Genomic DNA, 21,994 nt, shown 5'->3' on the forward strand with positions numbered 1-21,994 from the left:
GTCTCTTTTTTTATAAGTTGGATTTTTTTTTAAATATAGGTTTATACCACGGCCGCATTACCGAAAAAACGTGGTAATTTTGTCCCATTTCGCCTGAGGTTGTAAGCAGTGTGCAAACGTGAACACAAAGAAAGAATTTTTAAAATCCATCATTTATGATTTTGGTTTTTTGTCTCCAAGTTGTATTATGTATATTTTTATTTGTTTTAATAAAATAAAATAAAATAAAGTAAACAATTACAAAAATATTTTTTATTTAATTATTTATTTATTTTAAGTTTTAATTTTAAATTTTACAACTTCAGCAGTTTTACTCCATCTTCAGCAGCTCCGAAACTCGTCGTCGTTACAAAATTAAATAAAAAGTTGTAAAATTTAAAATTAAAACTTAAAATAAATAAATAATTAAATAAAAAATATTTGTGTAATTGTTTACTTTATTTTATTTTACTAAAACAAATAAAAATATCCATTATTTAATATGGTAAATAAAAAAAAAATTTAAAATAAAAATATTTTCTAAACAGTAAGTCGTTCAGAATTGATGCTTTTTAATTTGTTGTGATAAAATTCTAAAACATCTCAAAACCAAGTTATTTACGGTTATCTAAAACAAAAACGTGAGGTAAGCCTTTGAAAAAGTGGTTATTATGTGTAAAAGAAATTTTTTTATCACATTTTTAGTTTTGCCAATGGAAATTCAATAAAAAAATTAAATGTCTCATATCATACGAATTTTTTTCTAAAACGCTAAATTTAAAAATAATCTTTTTGTTTGAAAAGCATACAAATACAAATCATCGAACTTACAGGTCATATATTGATGTGCATTTTGCATGTGCATGCGTGTGCAAAAAATTGGATGAAAAAAATGGTATTTGAAAGAATAACGGAAACACAATTATTTTTAGCCCAAATTTTTTCTAAAAAAATTTGAAACTAAGCTACAACGTTTTGTTTGAACGTTGTACACGTGTTGGGGCTATGACAAAATGATGATTTTCTGTAGGGGAAATTTTTTTTGACAATTCTAAAGGTGACAGGTGAAAGATGAGGGAAAAAAAAAATTAGGCGTCTGATACGGATTTTTTTCCAACACTCTGCGTTTCGAAATATGAATTTTCGAAAAACACCTTGTTTTTTAGGGGTATTTTTTAATAGTTTTTGATTTTTAGCTTTTTTTTGGAGCGTTCAAAAAATATCAAAATTATAGGACATGTAGGACATGCCTTATGCATACTTGTGCAAAAAATTGGAATAGTTTAGTGAGTTTTGACTGAATAACGGAAGAAACAAGTTTTTAAAAAACACATTTTTTTACCGTTTTTAACTGATTTTCATCGTTTTTTATTTTTCTTTAATAGATACAGGAATAAAGTATATAGAGTAATGATAGACCATGACCACGACTAAATGTGTGCGAAGTTTCAATCATTTTCGTAAACACAATTTTGAGATAACGGTAAATTAAAATTTTAGAATTCAACAGGTTATAACTTTTGATTTAGAGCACAAAGAAATTTGATTAAACTTTATTGAGCATCCTGATACAATTACCTTTCATTTGGTATATCACACATAACGGTAGACTAACTACAAGCTACACAATGTTAAATCAAGAAACTTGCGAAAACACTCAAAACACCAGATCTGTTGCCCCATGAACAGTAGTATGGGAAGTACCGTAATCTCAGTCTGGAAATTCGTCATGGTTGACTTTAAAAAAATCTAACTTTCTCTTGTAGTTATCTTTGAAATGAGATTGATACGTCATATGAAAGGTGAAATAATAAGCTTTCACATGGTATATATTTTTTAGAGGCTGTCAAACAAAAAAATTGATTCCATAGCCTGAGAACATAAAAATAAATGTTTTTTTTTTTTGCTTTTTTAATGAAATTTGATCGAGTTCAAAAAATTCTAGCTCTTTTTGTAGATGTCTTATAGACCTGATCGATATATATATTTTAAGCTAATTTTTTGCTAACGGCAAACGACTTAAAAATAACTAATTTCTACTTTGATTTCAAAATTTTCGTCTTCAACCCAAAATCATTCCGAAAAATGGTTGAATCAACGTGGTTTTCGTTTTAAGTTGTTTTTCCCTCAGTGTATATAAATTAAATTAATAGGCAACATAGATATAAAGGTAGGACTATTATTTATACGAAACTTCAATTTCAATTACTTTCATATTCAGAAATCAGAGATAACAATAAATGGATGATATCTTTTAAGACACGTGATGTCTTTTTACCTAGAGCTATTCAAAAATTATTATTACAGGTTGTTATGTTAAAAAAATGGACAAAAATGGAAGGAAAAAAATTGTTTTTTTTTTTTTTTCATGAAAACTGATTACATTAAAAAATTCTAGTTTTTTTTGTAGTTTTCGTACGGAGATGATTATGGTATGCTTTTTAGCGAAGTCAGCTTTTAGATACACAAAACTTGTAGTAGGTTGTCAGGTGAAAGAATTGACAAAATGGTATGCGAAGAAATGTTATTTATTTTTTTTTTGCTTTTATATAAAAAAAAGTTATTTCAAAAAAATCATTATAATTCTCACTTTTTTAAAAACATTATATAGACTTGAATAATGTATTATTCGTTATAAAATATATAAGGCCTTAATATGGTATAATTTTTTGTAAGCTCTTCATATAAAATAGGTATTTGATAAAAAATAAAAAAATTATCTAAATACGGTCCTTTCTAAACCCGCTTTCAGTTTTCATTGCAAAAAATTATGAAACAAAATAGCTCAAAACTATTACAGAAGCAGTCTTTTGACTACATTTTATTTAAATGGAGTTATCATGTTTACCTATGTCAAACTCGGCAAACTTTTGTTTCTCTCAAATAAGTAACACTAACACATTAGGCAGAGTTATTAACACAATATTTATGAATTATAGATTGTTGAGTCAATCAATTTGTACTTTTTTCATCATTCCAAATATGTCAAGAGTGCAATAAAATTCATTTCACTATAAATAAACAGACCAAGAGAAATAAAAAATTAATAACCTACATTTAAATTTAATTTGATTCCATTCTTTTCCAGTATTTAATTATGTTTTGACTCAACTTCTAAGGAAAAAAATTCCTAAAGTTTCTTGAAAATTGAAAAAGGCAACTTTTCCTAATTAATCATAACTATTTAACACAAATTGACTGCTTACAACAAAAGCTACTTTCTATATCCATTTCCTTTCCTAGAAAAAAAAACTCCTTTTCCTCTCCTTCGATCCTAATAAAAGATAAAATAAAATTAAAAATTTCTCTATAAATAGTTTAAAACAATTCAAGGATCTATTTCTAGTTTCTAAAGAAAAAATATATATATTTCACCTTTGACTTTCTAGATACCTAAATTAAAAAAAAAAAAAAAAAAAATAAGACCCATCATGCACTATCCATGAACAAAAAAAAAAAAAACACCCAAGATGCATAATTCAATTGCAAACAAAGTGCTATGCAGTTTTTCCATCTAAAAAACTTAGATTTAAAAAAATATAAGAAAAAGAGGAAGTTGAAAAAAAAAATAGATATTTTCTATTTTACACTCTCGCTGTAAACAATTCAAGTGCAATTATCTTCAAGGATACTATCTCTCTCTCAACTTTTTATATATATATATTTTTTTTTTCTTCTTCGCTTTAAACAACAAACAACAAAAAAAAAAAAAGGATAAACAAGAAAAAGCACTTACCACAAAGACTTTATACAAAATACCGCCATCATCGTATTGCATCTTTTTCATTTATTATTAGAAAACCTCTAGGATGAAAGAAGAAGATGTGGTAAGAAAAAAAAAATATATAGAAAAAAAAATATATAAAACAAAGCCGTTAGAAGAATTAAAAAAAAAAAAAACTAAAAATGAAACGAAGAAAATCAAATTAATTGCTTCATCTCCTATCCCGTGTCGGTCGTCCTTCGTCCTTCGTCTTCTTCTTCATTGAAGCGAATATAACCAACCACCTTGTGTGTGTACACCACAAATCACTATCATCTCTGCTCCGATTTCTGCTTAGGAAATATATATCCTTTTCTCCAGGTCCTTTACTACAAACTATACACAGCTCAGCCTGCACAAATTCAGACAGAACAAGAGTCCTTAGAACTGCCACTAGAAGAACAACGCTGAAGTGTCCATTAAGTCCATAGGAGCTACCCAGATAAGCACACAAAGACATACATTACAAGTGGCTGGACAGGACAGTGTAGGTATATAGTATGTATTTAGTGAAGTGGTTGAATGAGGATGCTGAAACAATGTGTGTAGTTCACGAAGATTGATTACGCAAATACCTTGCAAGAAGAAAAAAAAATAATCAACTCCCACAAAAAAACGATTCTTAACCAAAGACATTTACTCCTCCACACAAACACATATATAAAAATCACCTGTAAATTATCTATATGTATGACCCAAAAGGACGTTTTTACCTTAGCTGGCGTTCTTATTCCAAACGCAAATTCATTTAGATGAGTTAGAGGGTAAGATTACATCTGAAAGAGGTCCTTCACTATCATTCACAGAGACCTTGAAGCCTACTTACCTACATTTTAAAGAGTATCCACCTTCCTACACACACATACATCATATAGCTGTTACTATTTAAGCTATATAACATTTCAATTCGTTGTCCTTAGGAATGCGTTATGTCGTTCATCCTGAATCCGATTGTTTGAAGAAGGCGAGGTAGGTAGTATCTCTCACTATTTTACACTGAAGGGTGCTTCTAGCTCACTCATTCGGTAGCACATTTCACCTCAATTAACTTGAATTAAAGTAGCAACTATGCTATATCCTTTAGTATCCTGGAAGTACTTACTCTCTTTCTCTGAATAGCTTTTATATGTTTCAAAATTGTGCTGCATAGTGACAATTATGCAGTTTAACAAAAAAAATAAAAAAAAAAAAATCAGTATATCGTCCTTGCTGCAGGATAACGACGACATTCTGTTGATGACGATGTACGCGCGTGCACTTGAACTCGATGGAAATCGATAACATCAAAGTGTGTCCTTGTCAACCGTTTTTGAAATTTTTTTTAAAAATTCTTTCTCGTTTTTTTTGAAACAAAAGGAGGACATACAATTTGATACATGACAAACAAAGGAGGTTAAAAATTGTGTATAAAGATACAGACACAGAGGAGATATGGTAGCCATTTTGGAAGAAACCACACAAAAAGACAAATACAAAAAATTCTTTGAACCGAAATTTTTCTTTAAAGACTTATAATCATGTTCTTATAGCTTAAAAAAAAAAAAAAGGTTATAGATGAGGGAGGGGGGAGATATGTTGTATGTATGTTGAGTTCATGTTTCTGTGCTCTTCTTCTTTATTTTTCTTGGTACCGACATTATAATCTTTCAAATTGGATTGTATTTTTTCTTTTTGAAGTTGACAAGAAATGAGTAAGACAAAAAAAAAAAAAAGAAGAAAGTATGGGTCTGTTGTTAGGGTTTTCATTTTTTGTTTTGTTTTAAGAAAAAGATGAAATAAAAGAAATTCCAAAGAGAACAACAAAGATGAAGATTTTATTTTTTTATTTTTTTTTTGTATTTCTTCATCTATCTACCTACCTAAGCTATTCCTGTTATAATCTGTGAGTTCATTAATCATAAATTGCTTTGAAGACGAGTGCGCTTAAGGCTTTCATATTAAAAAAAGGAAGTCTATGTTGTAGTTAATCAAGCATTGAGAGTGTCCGTTTGGTAGAAGATAAGAAGAGAAAACAAAACAAAAAAATAATATATATAGAGTTACTTTCTATTTTAACCTTTGGGGGTTTTTAATTGGACGAGAAATGCATAAAGTAGGTATATTTGTGTTTTCTTTTTTGTTTGTTTTGTCTTTTTTTTTTTAATAAAGTTACATGTTGCAAACATTTTTCTAGACTTTGAAGTTTTGGGTTTGGTATGTTTTAGAGGTATCTTATTTTGGTACTAAAATTGGTTACTTGTTGTAAGGATATATTAAAAAAATTCTAAATCTTTTGATTTTATAACTTAAGGCTCATTTAGGTGGTTAATATGGTTTTCTTAGTATTTTTTTTTTTTTTCAATTCGCAAGATAAATTAATAAAAAAAACTTATTTTTTTTTTGTTTCTAAATTCGAACATCAGATACAATAATGTCCCTTTTTGCAAAATAAAAACTTTAAACATTTTTGAAAACGAATACAGCCATGTTAACCAACGAAACCTTAACCAACATTAACAATAAAAAAAAAGTTACACATACACCACAGTGACCGATTGACTATGAATAAAAAGACTGATAATAAAGTTGCCAACAGATCCAAACAATCAAGTTTTATTGCCTCTTATCGAGTCATTTATGGTTAATACTGTTTTAAAAGTATTGTACAGTATGGCCAAAAGTATTAGACTCCTTTAACAAAATGTTGTAGGTAGTTTGTAAAGGAAAAAAAGTTCAAAATAATATTGTTTATTCAAAAAGGTCATAAAGTGAGTATGATAATTTAACCAAAAAAATAGACCCTAGTTAAAAGTCTGTCCTTTATACGGGAACTTCTTGCAAATAACAAAGCATTGGATTAACAGCGGAATTACTTTTTTAACTTTTTGGAAAATTGTATACACAGAAAAACTGAAAAAAAATTTGAAATATCCAAAAAAAAATGTGTCACAATTTTAAAATAAAATATTCCAGGCAAAATAAGAAATTTATTACCGAGAGGGTCAGAAAAATTACTAATCATGAATAATACGCGGCAGAATTTCACACGCATTATCAGGGTCAAAAATCACCAAAATTGTTTTTTTTTTTTTTTTGTTTATCATATTTAAAGATCAAAAGCTGGGAAAGAGGTGATTCAAACTGATATAATCTGGCGCTGTCATTTCATTTGTCTTACAATGAAATAAACAAAAAATTCCATATTAATTTTTTTTAAGATTTTTCGCATAAAAGTTTTTTAATTGGTATATCAAAATATCCAAGTTAAAAAGGTATTTTTTGAGAGGATTTAATGCAGTTTTTGAGACTATTAAGGACATTTTTTCTGCTCAATGATAGAGTTATTGGACCAATGAAATAAAACATTTTTAATTTATTTATGTGACGTCTTAAAAAAAAATAATAAAATAGGAACTTTGAGTTTTTGTTGACACTTGCTATTCTATATAAATAACACTGTGCTACAAAATAAAAAAAAAAAATACACCCGAGAAATGACATAGTGTAGGCTGTTTGTATGGTCGAATAATGCATAAAAATATTTTTGTTATATTTTTGGAACCCTCCATTTTTTTTTTATTTACAAAAAACCATTTTTACAGACCTTACGATGTAATCTATCAATATGTCATTCATTTTTCTAACAACTCTCAATATGTTATATGTTTTTGGAAAGAGGATTTCCAGACCTTTTGAATGAAGTATAGAAGTCTATTGTTTAAACAAATTAAGTGTAGGTTTTTATCCCACAAATCTTGAAAAAGTGATTTTTTTCCCAATTTTTTCAACTTTACCCAATTTTTTTTGCAAAATAAAACAAACAAAAAAATAAAGTAAGGTTATATTCTGAAAGAATATACATTTAGGCACAAATTGGCGTATTTTTTATAGAATTTGACCAAAACTGCGGAATCTATGCTATTTTTTCGTAAATAGAAAATGTGGCTTTTCATGATGTGAATTGCAAGGTGCCCAATAGGGTGTTCGTTATTTTAAAATAATAAGAATTTCTATGCTCCTAGGATCTTATATGGTTGGAAATCAACTAAAAAAAATATTCCCCAAGTTTCAAGTCTCTAACTTAATTCTAATTTGTGCCGCCAAGCGGTTGAAGTTTCTTATGGGAATAACATGGGGTTTCTTGGACCTTGTTCCATCAATTTTAAATTCCAGCCAAACCATTCGTTCAAAAAATTTAAAACTTTACAGACTCAAATTTAATAAGTGTAGCTATCATGTGAAAATTTTTCAGATTTTTAATTGTTATAATTTTAGAGATTTAGCTTGGTAAAAAAAGTCATTTTTTCAGACTTTTTCAAAAATCGCTTTTTACACGTTTAATGCCAAAAATTTAAAAAACTTACATTTTTAATTACAAATAGGCATAGCATGTATATTTAAAATGCAAATTCAATTCATAGTTACATAAAAAATTTGTTGTGTATTCATTCTTTAAGTCACATCGATATTCAAAAAACGTGTTCCCGATTTAAGAAAAAGTACTGTAGGAAATAAATAAAAAACTAGTTAATTATAAAACTTTGAATTAAATATAAATTTTAAATATACCTACTACGCTAATTTTTGAATAAAAATGTATGTTTTTTAATTTTTTGACATTAAACGGGTAAAAAGCGATTTTTGAAAAAGTCTGAAAAAATGACTTTATTTACCAAGCTAAATCTCTAAAATTATAATAACTAAAAATCTGAAAAATTTTCACATGATAGCTACACTTATTAAATTTGAGTCTGTAAAGTTTTAAATTTTTTGAACGAATGGTTTGGCTAGAATTTAAAATTGATGGAACAAGGTCCAAGAAACCCCATGTTATTCCCATAAGAAACTTAAACAGCTTGGCGGCACAAATTAGAATTAAGTTAGAGACTTGAAACCTGGGGAATACTTTTTTTAGTTTATTTACAACCATATAAGATCCTAGGAGCATAGAAATTCTTATTATTTTAAAATAACGAACACCCTATTGTGCACCTTGCAATTCACATCATGAAAAGCCACATTTTCTATTTACGAAAAAATAGCATAGATTCCGCAGTTTTGGTCAAATTCAATAAAAAATACGCCAATTTGTGCCTAAATGTATATTCTTTCATAATATAACCTTACTTTATTTTTTTGTTTGTTTTATTTTGCGAAAAAAATTGAGTAAAGTTGAAAAAATTGGGAAAAAAATCACTTTTTCAAGATTTGTGGGATAAAAACCTACACTTAATTTGTTTAAACAATAGACTTCTATACATCATTCAAAAGGTCTGGAAATCCTCTTTCCAAAAACATATAACATATTGAGAGTTGTTAGAAAAATGACTGAAATATTGATAGATTACATCGTAAGGTCTGTAAAAATGGTTTTTTGTAAATAAAAAAAAAATGGAGGGTTCCAAAAATATAACAAAAATATTTTTATGCATTATTCGACCATACGAACAGCCTGCACTATGTTATTTCTCGGGTGTATTTTCAGTGTCGCACCGTGTAATATATTACACTTAAAATAACAATGAATTATTGCTTAACTTATAAAATCAGCCAAAAATTTACTCTGTCAAGCTAAATATATTGGTATCCCTAACAATCGTTTGTTTTTGTTTTCTATTTGAAATTTTTTTACCTTTACGTGGGTACTACAAGGCTACGGTTTGGTACCCACAAGATTCGTCTACCTCTTTTCCGATCATTTAAGTACTATTCAGGACTTGTACCATACCGATCAATGGTAGTTTCTTCTGAGTAAACGATTTTGACATGCCCCTTATTTTCGCATATATTTTTGATGTTTTTGGTTTATGAATATTTTGTTTTAGTTTACAAAAAAATGAAAACATTTTTGGATACCAAATTCCGTTATACTTTTTCTATAGATTTAAAAAAATCCAAAAAACCTAAAAATCTAATAAAAAAAAACAATGTTAATGAAAAGGTTTAAGAGACATGATTTTTCAAAGATTTTTACCGTAATTTGTCCAAACAAACAGGCACCTGAAAGGTGAATAAATAAGAAAAAACACTAGAATAAGTTTTCTGGGTTACTTTAGATATTTAAGTGCAATACATCAAAACATTTAAATTTTTTTAATGGACATTTGACAAAAAAAAATTCTTAATGAAAGAAAAATTCAAAATCTTTCAAATTCTGGTAGTTTTGAATTTTGTATGGGGAACGGGTCGTTATTCTGTATTCCAAAATTCTGTATGACCAAAATTCTGTATCTGAAGAAAAAATTCTGTATGAACATAATTCTGTATTCCATTATTCTGGTTTTCTATTATTCTGTATTTCAAAATTCTGTAAATCCAAAATTCTGTTTTTCAAAATTCTGCAAATCCATTATTCTGATTTTAAAAATTCTGTAATTCTAAATCTCTACATTAAACCATGTCCCTCAAGTAAGCAGAGCAAGTACCCCAAAATTATATCAAGTGCTCCCCTACTTTTGGAAAAACTTAATGTTCTGCTAACTCGATTTAAAGTTAGCAGAGCAATTACCAGAAAATGCCTTAAACTGTTAGTAAAAAAATCGGGTTTGGTTTAATATTTAGGTGCCAAACAAAAATTCAAAAAAAAAAAATTTTTACAAAAATAATTTATTTTTTTTAATTATCTTGAATAATTAAGTGCTTTGAGTTAAGTACCCAATTTTCCAAAAAATTTCCGAGATTTTTCATTAAAAAAAAATATTTTCATTTTCCATACAAATTCATGTTCTACTAACTTGAATTTGTTTTTTTTTTTGTCAAAAAGTTAGACTTTTTCGAAAAAATTGGACATAAATAATTGAATGTTCGACTAATTTGAATTAAGCGCTCCATTTTCCGATAAGTTTTCCGAGATTTTCATGTTCTGCTGGCTTGAATTTCATTTTTCAAAATAAGAATGGAGTTATTAAGTGCATGACTAATTTGAGTTAAGTACCTACCCTATTTTCCGAAAAATTTTCCGAGATTTGTCATTAAAAAAATATTTCATTTTCCATGTTTTTTTTGTAAGTTGTTCTTTCTTCGTTATTAAACATAAAACCATCGACACACAATTTATCCTTTCCTTTATTAGGTTTTACTAATTTAATATTTTCCATTTTTCTGAATTCATTTTATATCACGATTAACTGATAACACTTAACTTAAGCTGTCGAACGCAAACTGCTTCAAGATTCTGCATAGAAAATATCAAAAATCTGTACTAAAAAATTCTGTAAATGATAAAAGAAAAATTGTTTTGATAATGAAAAAAGTGCTCACTTTTTTCATTATCAAAACAATTTTTCTTTTATCATTTACAGAGTTTTGGAGCACAGAATTTTGGAATACAGAATTTTGAAATCCAGAATTTTGTGTTTACAGAATTTTAGAATACAGAATTTTGAATTTACAGCATTTTAAAATACCTACAGAATTTTGAATTTACAGAATTTTAAAATACAGAATTTTGGAATACAGAATTTTGGAATCCGAATTTTGGCCCATACAGAATTTCGACCCCAACCCTTTTGTATGTGAAGTACATTTTTTTAAAATAAAAAAGTTTGACTCTTTTTGTTCAAAGGAGACTGGGCACTTTTGTATGGGACGTGGCCCATCGGTGTAACACATTGTGACATACATCAAATGAAAGGTCTCGATGAGTGTATTGCTTTTTAGTATGGGCACAAGTCTGTACCTCGTGCAGGGAAAGTGCAGTACACTCATCGAGACCTTACATTTGATGTATGTCTCAATGTGTTACACCAATGGGCCAAAATGCCCACTCTCCTTTGAATTTTTTTTTCAAAATCTTCTGTTGTGTAAATACTAAATACCAATTTTATTTTAAAACATTTTTTCCCAAAAATTATTTATAAAGAATTAGTTTTTTAAAAAACGGCTCTAACGATTTTGAAAATTTGTTTTTCTAAAAATGCACCTTAACATATCAATCAAAACTGTATACTTGTTTCGGAGGCAATTTGATTTTAGATTTTATTTTATTTTTTTAAAAAACGAATTTTATTTTTTTTTCTTAAAATTTCTATATAAAAAGTCTTAAAAATTTAAACAACTTTAACTCAAGAGCAACAAGTTCGTTTTTTTTATTTTTTTTTTGACACGAAATCAAAACTTGCCCTATAGAGCAAGTAAAAACTAAAACCCCAAGTTCTAAAAGATGGCATCTTTAATAAAGTCTTTTACAATAACAATGAGTATATCTTATTAACTCAATCCAATAACCTTTTCAATTTACAATTCTCTACTGTTTTTGTGTTTTGTTTAATTTCTTCAATTTGATCAAAAATAATTGTCTAGCTTAAATTCTTACGACATTGTTATAATAAAACAAATTATCACTAAGCTTTGTGATGTGCTTTCTTTAATTTTTCTGATGTGCAATATTCATTCGTCTCATTTGCTCCTTAATTAGCTGGAAGCGGAAGCAAACCATTTCTTACCAAGCAAAAAAAAAGCAAAATAGCTCTTTTTTTTTTTTTCTTAAAATAAAAAAGCAAAGCTTTTCAGAAAATACACAATAAAAATTAAAATTAAATTTTCCTCGTCATTAATACAAATTACAATAGCATCTCACAATACAATACAGTACAAGAAAAAAAAAAAAAGGGGCGCCATCTATAACGACCATTAGAATGAGGAGAGAGAAAAGTGAGCAGTCAGTGTAAGGAGTAATATAAGCTGGCATGGGCATCGTGTCGGTCGGTCGCATCTAGAGCTGTTATTGCGATGCGAGAGTGAAAAATTGAAAGGACCAATATAAAATATTAACGAGTAACATCCTTTTAAGCTTGTGCTGCCGATTCAAAAAACCTAGACCAACCAACACAGAACATAGAGTCTGCTGATAGAGCGCAACCCAGTGAATTATTTCCATAGAAGTCAGCAATAACTTAAAACACACAACCGACCGACACCTCGTGTTATAAATTATTGTCCGCCTTATTTAGCTGCCCTTTGCAGGATTGTGTTGCAGGACTATGAGTATAGTAGTGTGCTTCCAAGACCGATGTCCTTTTTTTCTTATTGGAATTTCTTGGAATTTCTTTTTTTTTTTTCGGAAGCAGCGCAAAAGTCACTGTCTTGAACTCATTCGTCATGATAAAATACATTTTTTTGCTACTACAGGGTGTTTTTTTTTCGTCGTCCTTTTTTTTATTATTAATTTATGTTAGTTATTATTTCCTTGCAATTTGATTCTGTTTCTCGTCGTTTGTGTGTGTTGTGTTGAAGGAGGCAGAGAGCGCATTAGTTGGCGTATATAGTGTGATTACTCAGATTTTGCATTTTTAATGGCGCCAAGCTGGGCGCGTCCTTGCGCTTTCAATCTTTATAAACCTCCATGCAGCAGATGTAATAGATGTTTGTAACACGTCGTCCTTATTATTTTTCAAGCTATATACTCTCTTCTCTCTGCTCCGCGCACGAACGCCTTTCATCTCTCTGTTTTGCCAGGATTTAACAGAATTTTAAATGAAGATTTATTCATTCAATTAAAAATCTTTGGGAGCGGTTTTAAGGATACGCGAGTCAGTCAGTATGGTATTGGTGTGTGTATAGATGGGCGGGAAAAAGATGGATGAATTGTGTACATCCTACCTAGTAAAGCAAAAGAATAATGTTTGCGTAGAAAAAAAATCGCTGAAATTTATTAGAAATACGCGAGTGAATCCTGTTACCGCCTACCTCTATACTCTCATTTTTATTGTCAGTCTTTTCGTATTTTGTATATTTTCACTTTTTGTTGTTTTTGTTGGTTTGCCTTTGGTGAGCTTACTGTTGTGTCCTTTATAAAGGAAATCAGAGAACAATTGTATGTTAGTAATGTGTGCGAGTGGGTGTTAGTGTGTGTGTGTGTAAGGATCTTTTTGTAACGTCTGTTATCTGTTATTTTGCTCCTTCCTTGCTTCCGACAGTCATTTTTCTTTTCTCTTTAAATGAATTAAAAATTCAAAAAAGGATATGGAACGGGAAGTGATAGAGCGAGCTGTTAATTTTCAACCTCTACAAAAGAAAAATCGTGCTTTTTTTCTTTTATTTTTCTGTCGGCAAACGAATGGCATTGGCATTGGCGGGCGTCACTTTGGTCTTGTGGCAGAATACAAAAAAAAGGAATACAAAAAAAAAAAATCTCCCCCAACAGAAATTCTCCCACGCAGAAAAAAAAAAAAATACACATTTAAATGTCATCTTCTTCCGCCTGCCGAAACAAACATTTGAATGTGTTTCATTTTATTTAACTGGCATCATTAAGAAGTGAATGTGCGTCTTTTGCGCTCGTTGTCCTTATTTTGGATTGTTTTTTTTTTTTTTATTTTTTTTTTTTTGTGTAGTTTGTATAACTCTCGTGTCCTGATTCTGAGATGGAGAGGAATTAAAAATCACAAATGAAAAGAATTTAATTAATAAAAAGCCAAAACCGGATACAACAACAAAAATACACACACACTCTTATATACAAACAAAAACAACAGTACTAGAAAAAAAAAAAAAAACAGATAGAAAAGTCTCGACCAAGGTTGTTTTGTTCTATATTTATACATTTTTTTTATAGCATGTCCTTAGGTAGTAGGTTGGTTGGTTTGTGTATATACAGGGTGTCCCAAAAGTAATGGATCAAACGAAGTATGCTGATAGGAGATCTTAAGGGCTCTAAGAATTTGGTAACTTGTTCATCCCAAATAATTACGGTTTTCGATTTAATGCAATTCTTGTGAAATTTCGAAAAATCCGTACTTTGCAACAGTATTTTGCTTCCTGCGCCCATTATTGATTTTTGTTTTTTACAATTCTTTTACTTAAACATTGCCAAATAATTAGGAACAATTAATTAGTCAAAACATTTTTTATTTCATACGCCATTTCGCTGCAAATTAGCTAACAGTTTCAAGTTTTATAAAAAATCAGTTTCTTACTTTTTTTTTTAGAGCAACACCGTTAAAAAATTTGTACGGTGTGAGAATGGTTTATTATTTTAAAAAGTTGCCCTGTTATTGTAGTTTTCAAAAAAGTATAAAAATTCCCAAAGTTGCAGTTAGATCGCAAAATATTACAATTCTAATTCAACAAAACAAGGTTTTTCAGAGTAAAAATACAAACAAAAATAGAGGCTTTTGTTCAAAGAAAAATAAACAAATAACAGTTTGAGAAAATGTGTTTATTTTTAGTTGTTTTTTGTTCTGGAAAACCCTGTTTTGTTGAATTTAAATTGTAATATTTTCCGATCTAACTGCAACTTTGGGAATTTTTATACTTTTTTGAAAACGACAATAACAGGGCAACTTTTTAAAATAATAAACCATTCTCACACCCTACAAATTTTTTTAACGGTGTTGCTCTAAAAAAAAAGTAAGAAACTGATTTTTTATAAAACTTAAAACTGTTAGCTAATTTGCAGCGAAATGGCGTATGAAATAAAAAATGTTTTGACTAATTAATTGTTCCTAATTATTTGGCAATGTTTAAGTAAAAGAATTGTAAAAAACAAAAATCAATAATAGGAGCAGGAAGCAAAATACTGTTGCAAAGTAGGGATTTTTCGAAATTTCACAAGAATTTCATTAAATCGAAAACCGTAAGGATTTGGGATGAACAAGTTACCAAATTCTTAGAGCCTTTAAGATCCCCTATCAGCATACTTCGTTTGATCCATTACTTTTGGGACATCCTGTATACTATTTTGTTATTGTTTTATTTTAATTCTGTGAAAGCTTAAAAAAAAAGACAAAAATAAAATATAAAGGATATCCTTAATTTTAAGTTGATTTCTTTTGAAATTTATTGTAGATGAATTATATTAAGCGGTCGTTAAATGGAGATATTTATATTATTTTTTTGTTTCCTCTATATTTTCTGTGTTTTTTTTTATAGGTATATGGTGTTAGGAAAAAATATGTGTGAGTGTTTTTTTGATAGGTGGTTTTTTTTTTCATGGTGGTGATATTGTAATAAGGAATTACATTTTATGTTTGTGAAAAAGGCACTTAATTTATTAATAAGGGCATTAAAGTTGTATATCTATGAGTAGTGTGTAGATATGAGCAGTTGAACATTAATATGATATTTTGCGTTTTTATTTTTGAAGGACTCTTAATGTAAATCGTTGTTTTCGTACTGAGCATTGGTTGTATACATTTCAAGTAGTTAGATAAAAACCATGTTCTAGAGTAGATAGATGAGTACCTATTGCATTTAAATTATTTAAAATGCGCCATTGAAAATTTTAAGAAAGGTATACTGAATAGGTATAGATACTTGATGATAAGTGCAATAATATTGCAAATTATACTCATTCAAAAATATCAAATCTGTGATTCAAAATACATTTACCAGTACAAAATTAGAGGTAAATGTTTTTAAAAATATGTTTAATATTCCTAGAAGACTTTTAAATATATAACGATTACCTTTTATTTCCACACTAATTGAATCACTTCCAGTATTTCGATGTTCTTACAATATTACAGAAGAAAAAGATCAACGGCTAGAGATCAGAGTTGTAAAAAATCATTCCATTACCTACATTTTTATAAAATATTTATTGCAAAAAAAAATAAATTGCACGACTGGGGTCGCACGAACTTGCTCTTATGCTTAAAGTAACTATAATGTTAAAGCTATTTATTCAAGAAATTAAAAATTTGATATTTTGAAGAAATTTCATAAGTAGTATAAAAAAATTAAATCTGTTTTTATAATTAATTAAACTCCGTTTTAAATTATCTTAAAAAAAAAAAACAAATATGCCATTTTATTTCTTGTATAAAAAGGTATTTTTAGAAAAAAATTTTCGAAAATTGTAGGAGCCGTTTTTTAAAAAAATAAATTTTTATATATAAAAATTTTTTAACATTTTTCAAAAAAAAAGTTGGTATGTCATTTTGAAGAAATAATTAATTTACACATAAAAACTAAATTTCAAAATTTTTCATTGATCCGTTTTCAAAAAATTGATTTAAAAAAAAAAAAATTTGAAATATTTTTTAAAAATCCAAAAATGCGTTTTTTGAAAATTTTCAAAAATTTTAATATTATCTTTACTTACACACTTTTGTATAAAAATTTTCATTTAAATCGGGTTAATGTTGTACGAGGTATTCAGAAACGAAAAAAACCGTTCTATGACAGGTACCGTTAATAACGGTACAAAAAATATTTTTTTTATTTTAAAAGTTGGCTCTTATGTGTAGTACTAAATACAAAAATTTTAATCAAAATCGTTAGAGCTGTTTTTGAAAAAAAATTAACTTTTCTATTTCCGTTATATGGCAGGTACCGTTAGTTTTGGTCATAAAAAAAAATTTCAATTTCCCCTCTAGGGAATCACCAAAAACTGCTAAATACCAAGTTTGAAGAAAATCAATTCACTCGTTTAGGGTGCAGCTCCAGATAGAGACAGACACACAGACAGACAGACAGAATTGCCGGACCACTTTTTTGGCATTCTCCATCATCGTAATGTCATGTAAAATTGTTATCTCAAGTTCGATTTTTTTTACGAACCCTAAACTTGCCCCATAGTACCTATATCGCAAGTAAAAATTGCATTAAAAAAATTATTTGTTGCAACTAAAAATATTTAACTTAAAAAAAATGTTATTACTAATAAAAAAAATTTCTGCATTGAAAAAGAATATTCAATGAAAAATGTGTGCATTAAATATTTTTTGTTTAAAAATTCGCCGAGTTTCTTACAATTTTGGCAATTCTACCATACATAAGAAAAAAAAGTTTAACGTACAAAATTTTCATTGATTTTTTTTTCTTTTTAATGCTGAACTTTTTTTCTTTGCATTTACATTTTTCTTGGTGCAAAATATTTTTAATAAATATTCCTTCTTTTGTGACCTTTTTATAAGAAATTAATTCTACTATATTGAGTACTATAGCTATTTTCTTAATTTTTTTCTTTCTTCAATTAGTCGACGTTTCTGGTATGGTTAAAATAAGGACAAACTTTAGAAAAGACTTTCTAAGGCCCACACAAGTAGAGTTTATAAAAATTTTATTTAATTTATTGAATTATTTAATAATTAATTAATTCTAAAATTCTTTAAATTCAGAACTCTAATTCGACCCCAACCCGTCGAAATTCTGTATGTTGCAAAATTCTGTATTCAAAATACTGTATGACAAAATACTGTATGTCAAAATTCTGTATGTGCAAAATGCTGTAGGAACAAAATTCTGAAAGTCAAAATTCTGTATAGCAAAATTCTGGTTGGTCAAAATACTGTATTTCAAAATTCGGTACATCAAAATTCTGTAAATCAAAATTCTGTAAAAATGCTGTAAAAAAATATCGTTTTGATAATGTAAAAAAGTGCGCGCGCACTTTTTTGCATTATCAAAGCGATATTTTTTTAACAGCATTTTTACAGAATTTTGATATACAGTATTTTGCCGTACAGAATTTTACAAAACAGAATTTTGCATGTCAGTATTTTGTTGATACAGTATTTTGACGTACAGAATTTTGTATTTACAGTATAATGACGTAGAGAATTATGGTATTACAGTATTTTGACCCCACAGAATTTTGTCGTACAGAATTTTGACAAGCAGAATTATGACCCGCTCCCGTTGTGGGTTGGGGTCGAAATTCTGTATGTTGCAAAATTCTGTATTCAAAATACTGTATGACAAAATACTGTATGTCAAAATTCTGTATGTGCAAAATGCTGTAGGAACAAAATTCTGAAAGTCAAAATTCTGTGTAGCAAAATTCTGGTTGGTCAAAATACTGTATTTCAAAATTCGGTACATCAAAATTCTGTAAATCAAAATTCTGTAAAAATGCTGTAAAAAAATATCGTTTTGATAATGTAAAAAAGTGCGCGCGCACTTTTTTACATTATCAAAACGATATTTTTTTACAGCATTTTTACAGAATTTTGATATACAGTATTTTGCCGTACAGAATTTTACAAAACAGAATTTTGCATGTCAGTATTTTGTTGATACAGTATTTTGACGTACAGAATTTTGTATTTACAGTATAATGACGTACAGAATTATGGTATTACAGTATTTTGACCCCACAGAATTTTGTCGTACAGAATTTTGACAAGCAGAATTATGACCCGCTCCCGTTGTGGGTTGGGGTCGAAATTCTGTATGTTGCAAAATTCTGTATTCAAAATACTGTATGACAAAATACTGTATGTCAAAATTCTGTATGTGCAAAATGCTGTAGGAACAAAATTCTGAAAGTCAAAATTCTGTATAGCAAAATTCTGGTTGGTCAAAATACTGTATTTCAAAATTCGGTACATCAAAATTCTGTAAATCAAAATTCTGTAAAAATGCTGTAAAAAAATATCGTTTTGATAATGTAAAAAAGTGCGCGCGCACTTTTTTACATTATCAAAACGATATTTTTTTACAGCATTTTTACAGAATTTTGATATACAGTATTTTGCCGTACAGAATTTTACAAAACAGAATTTTGCATGTCAGTATTTTGTTGATACAGTATTTTGACGTACAGAATTTTGTATTTACAGTATAATGACGTACAGAATTATGGTATTACAGTATTTTGACCCCACAGAATTTTGTCGTACAGAATTTTGACAAGCAGAATTATGACCCGCTCCCGTTGTGTCTATCCTTGTCTTGTTTGGTCTTTTCATATCTTATCGCATCAGTTTGCGTTTTTTTGTTATCTGGAAACTTTCTTGTTTTAGAAAATTTTTAGTTTTTCTTGGCTGTAGGTAATTAGAAGCCCCAAAAACCTGATGATGTTGAAGTGTAGAAATTATTTGCAGAATGCAAAAATTGTTTTAAAATTCCTAATGTTTAACACTGGCATCGAAGGTTCTTTGCACTTCAAAAAGTTCGAAAACACAATATTTAAAAACTTTTGACGATCCTTAAATTTTTAACTTTCATGCGATTTATAGATAAGCAGTATTTTTGTAGAAATACCTGTCAAAATGTGTTTTGATTACTCTCAAAAAAAGTTTTTTTTTTTCTTAAGTCATTATTATGAAAATGGTGAAAGTAGAATATTGTTCTATGTTTTTGAAAATTAATTAAATTTAATAATTTTTTTAATGTTGATTTAAAAAGCTGAGCAATTTTTATCATACGAGTTACTACGTGCGACCCAGTCGTGCATTTAATTTTGTTTTTCAGTTGAAGTTTTTAAGTGTTCCTTCAAGAGATCTTAGAACAGTTGATATTTAAAGTATTTGTATCGGCAATCTGATATGCTTTTAAGAATTCAAAAAAAATAGTTAAAATGTTTTTTAATTTATATATACATACGAAATAAATCTTTGTTGAAAAAACTTAAATTCCATTTCAACATAAGAACTAAAAAAAAAGCTTGTTCAGTAAATCCGAAATTTTAAATTAAAACAATTTAACATTTTTTTCCAAGCAAGAGTATTCAGAAGAAGAATACTGAACGTCTACAGTAAAAGTTTTTCAGAGTTTTCTGAAATGAAATTAATATCTCTATACAAAAAATTCTCTGAAGAACTTAAATTCAATTCATATTGCACCCGGTCAATTTCTTTACTTTTGAAGATGTTTTTTTTACTATCTTACGTTTAAATCAACAGAAAATTAAAGCAATAAAGGTTATCTTGCAATTCCATATTATTTCATAATTTGATTTAATTTCAAATACCCAAAGTTTAGAGATGTAAAACTTATCTAAATTCATCTAAACTCTAAATTCAAAAAACATTAAAATCCTTTAATTTCGTTAGAAACAATAAATATATTAAATTTGCCTACGAATGTGCATCAAATCAATCAACAAGAGAATCTTTAATAACAAATATATTGTTCGATAAATGCATGCTCACTCGGGCGTATACGTAATATTTCATTCTATTCAATAATTTCACTCTTAATGCCATTTGATATGCAGGTTTTTGTGGGAAGTATGAGAGAGATGGGTTAAGTGTATACTCTGCTCTCAACATTATAAGCCTCATTATGTATGCCATCCATCGAATATGAAACAATTTGAAATTGATTAGCTTATCATAAACCCATTCACGTATGTCCTGTGATGTACCCTAATTCCTCATTTGGCCTCTACCATTTCGTCTCTTTTTCTCTCCTCTGCAATCATAAAAAAATAAACATTTCACAAAACAACATAACAAAACGTTGTGTGTGTTTGTGTGTGTGCATTCTGTTCGCATCATTGACCACGAAAAAATTTAATTAATTTCAAACGATCCAACTCATCAAGCCATAAAAATCGGTCAATGTTACCAAAAATGTCCTCTCATGCATATAATATATCTCAACACATAATTCCACCTACACACACACATACCAACACAAAATACACTAATAATAATAATCATGACCATAATGACATTTACTAACACTTGTGTATACTATATAATTCATTTGCAGTTACCCCAAAACGTGGACCCCAAATCACGGGTGGCCAGCCGCGCTATCAAATTGGAGAAACAGTTCGAGTGAATTGTACCTCGGCACCATCGAAACCCGTCTGCCATCTCAGTTGGCTTATTAATGGTGTCCATGCCAATCGATCACTCCTTCGACCATATGACAACATTATTGTTGGACGTGAGGGCTTGGAGGTGGCAAGACTAGGTCTGGAATTCCGAGTACGTGGATGACATTTCAAGCATGGTGACATGAAGCTCAAGGTACGTTTTCTATACGTTGTTGATGCAATATAAACTGATGGTATTTGTGAGTGTGTGTGGTTTGGTTACCATCCACCGTTCATATAGAGAGTGTATATAGTTACAGAGTAGTGACATCTGTGTCTAATTGTTTGTGTTGGCTTTATACAGAGGGCCAGTACCAGGATGTAAAGGTTGGTAAAACGATACTAAATGAACTCAGGGCTTAAGTGAAGTTCAGAAAGGTGTACGGTCAATAAGTCTTTTTGGTAACACCTTTGTGTAATCAATTAGAATTGTATTAAGTTAGGATCTAGTGTTTCATTATTTATTTTTATTTATTTTTATTTATTTTTATGAGTCTATATGTGTTTCTTGAGAAAAAATTCAATTGCAATAATTGAATTGAAATATAAATGACATAGAAATTAGATATGTTGTTAAGATTCGAATTTCAGCAATAGGTGTAATTGAATCAATTATTTCGATGACTTATCGTGATGCAAGTTAATTTTTGAATTCTAAACAACTTTTAATGCTAAGGGCTTTTTTGAAAAGTCTAGAAAACTTTTATATCTTGACATCAAAAGATAAACTAAAAATGGATAAATGTTTTTAGAAAATACTTTTCGTAGAGAAAATATTT

The 21,994-nt window shown here is 28.6% G+C and overlaps 1 pseudogene; it reads left to right on the forward strand.

The window, feature by feature from the left end:
• LOC129913469 (uncharacterized) overlaps positions 1-21,994 on the forward strand; it is a 150,406-nt pseudogene that overhangs the window by 117,542 nt on the left and 10,870 nt on the right.

This window comes from Episyrphus balteatus, chromosome 1 (assembly GCF_945859705.1).
Source record: "Episyrphus balteatus chromosome 1, idEpiBalt1.1, whole genome shotgun sequence".
NCBI classification, from domain to species: domain Eukaryota; kingdom Metazoa; phylum Arthropoda; class Insecta; order Diptera; family Syrphidae; genus Episyrphus; species Episyrphus balteatus.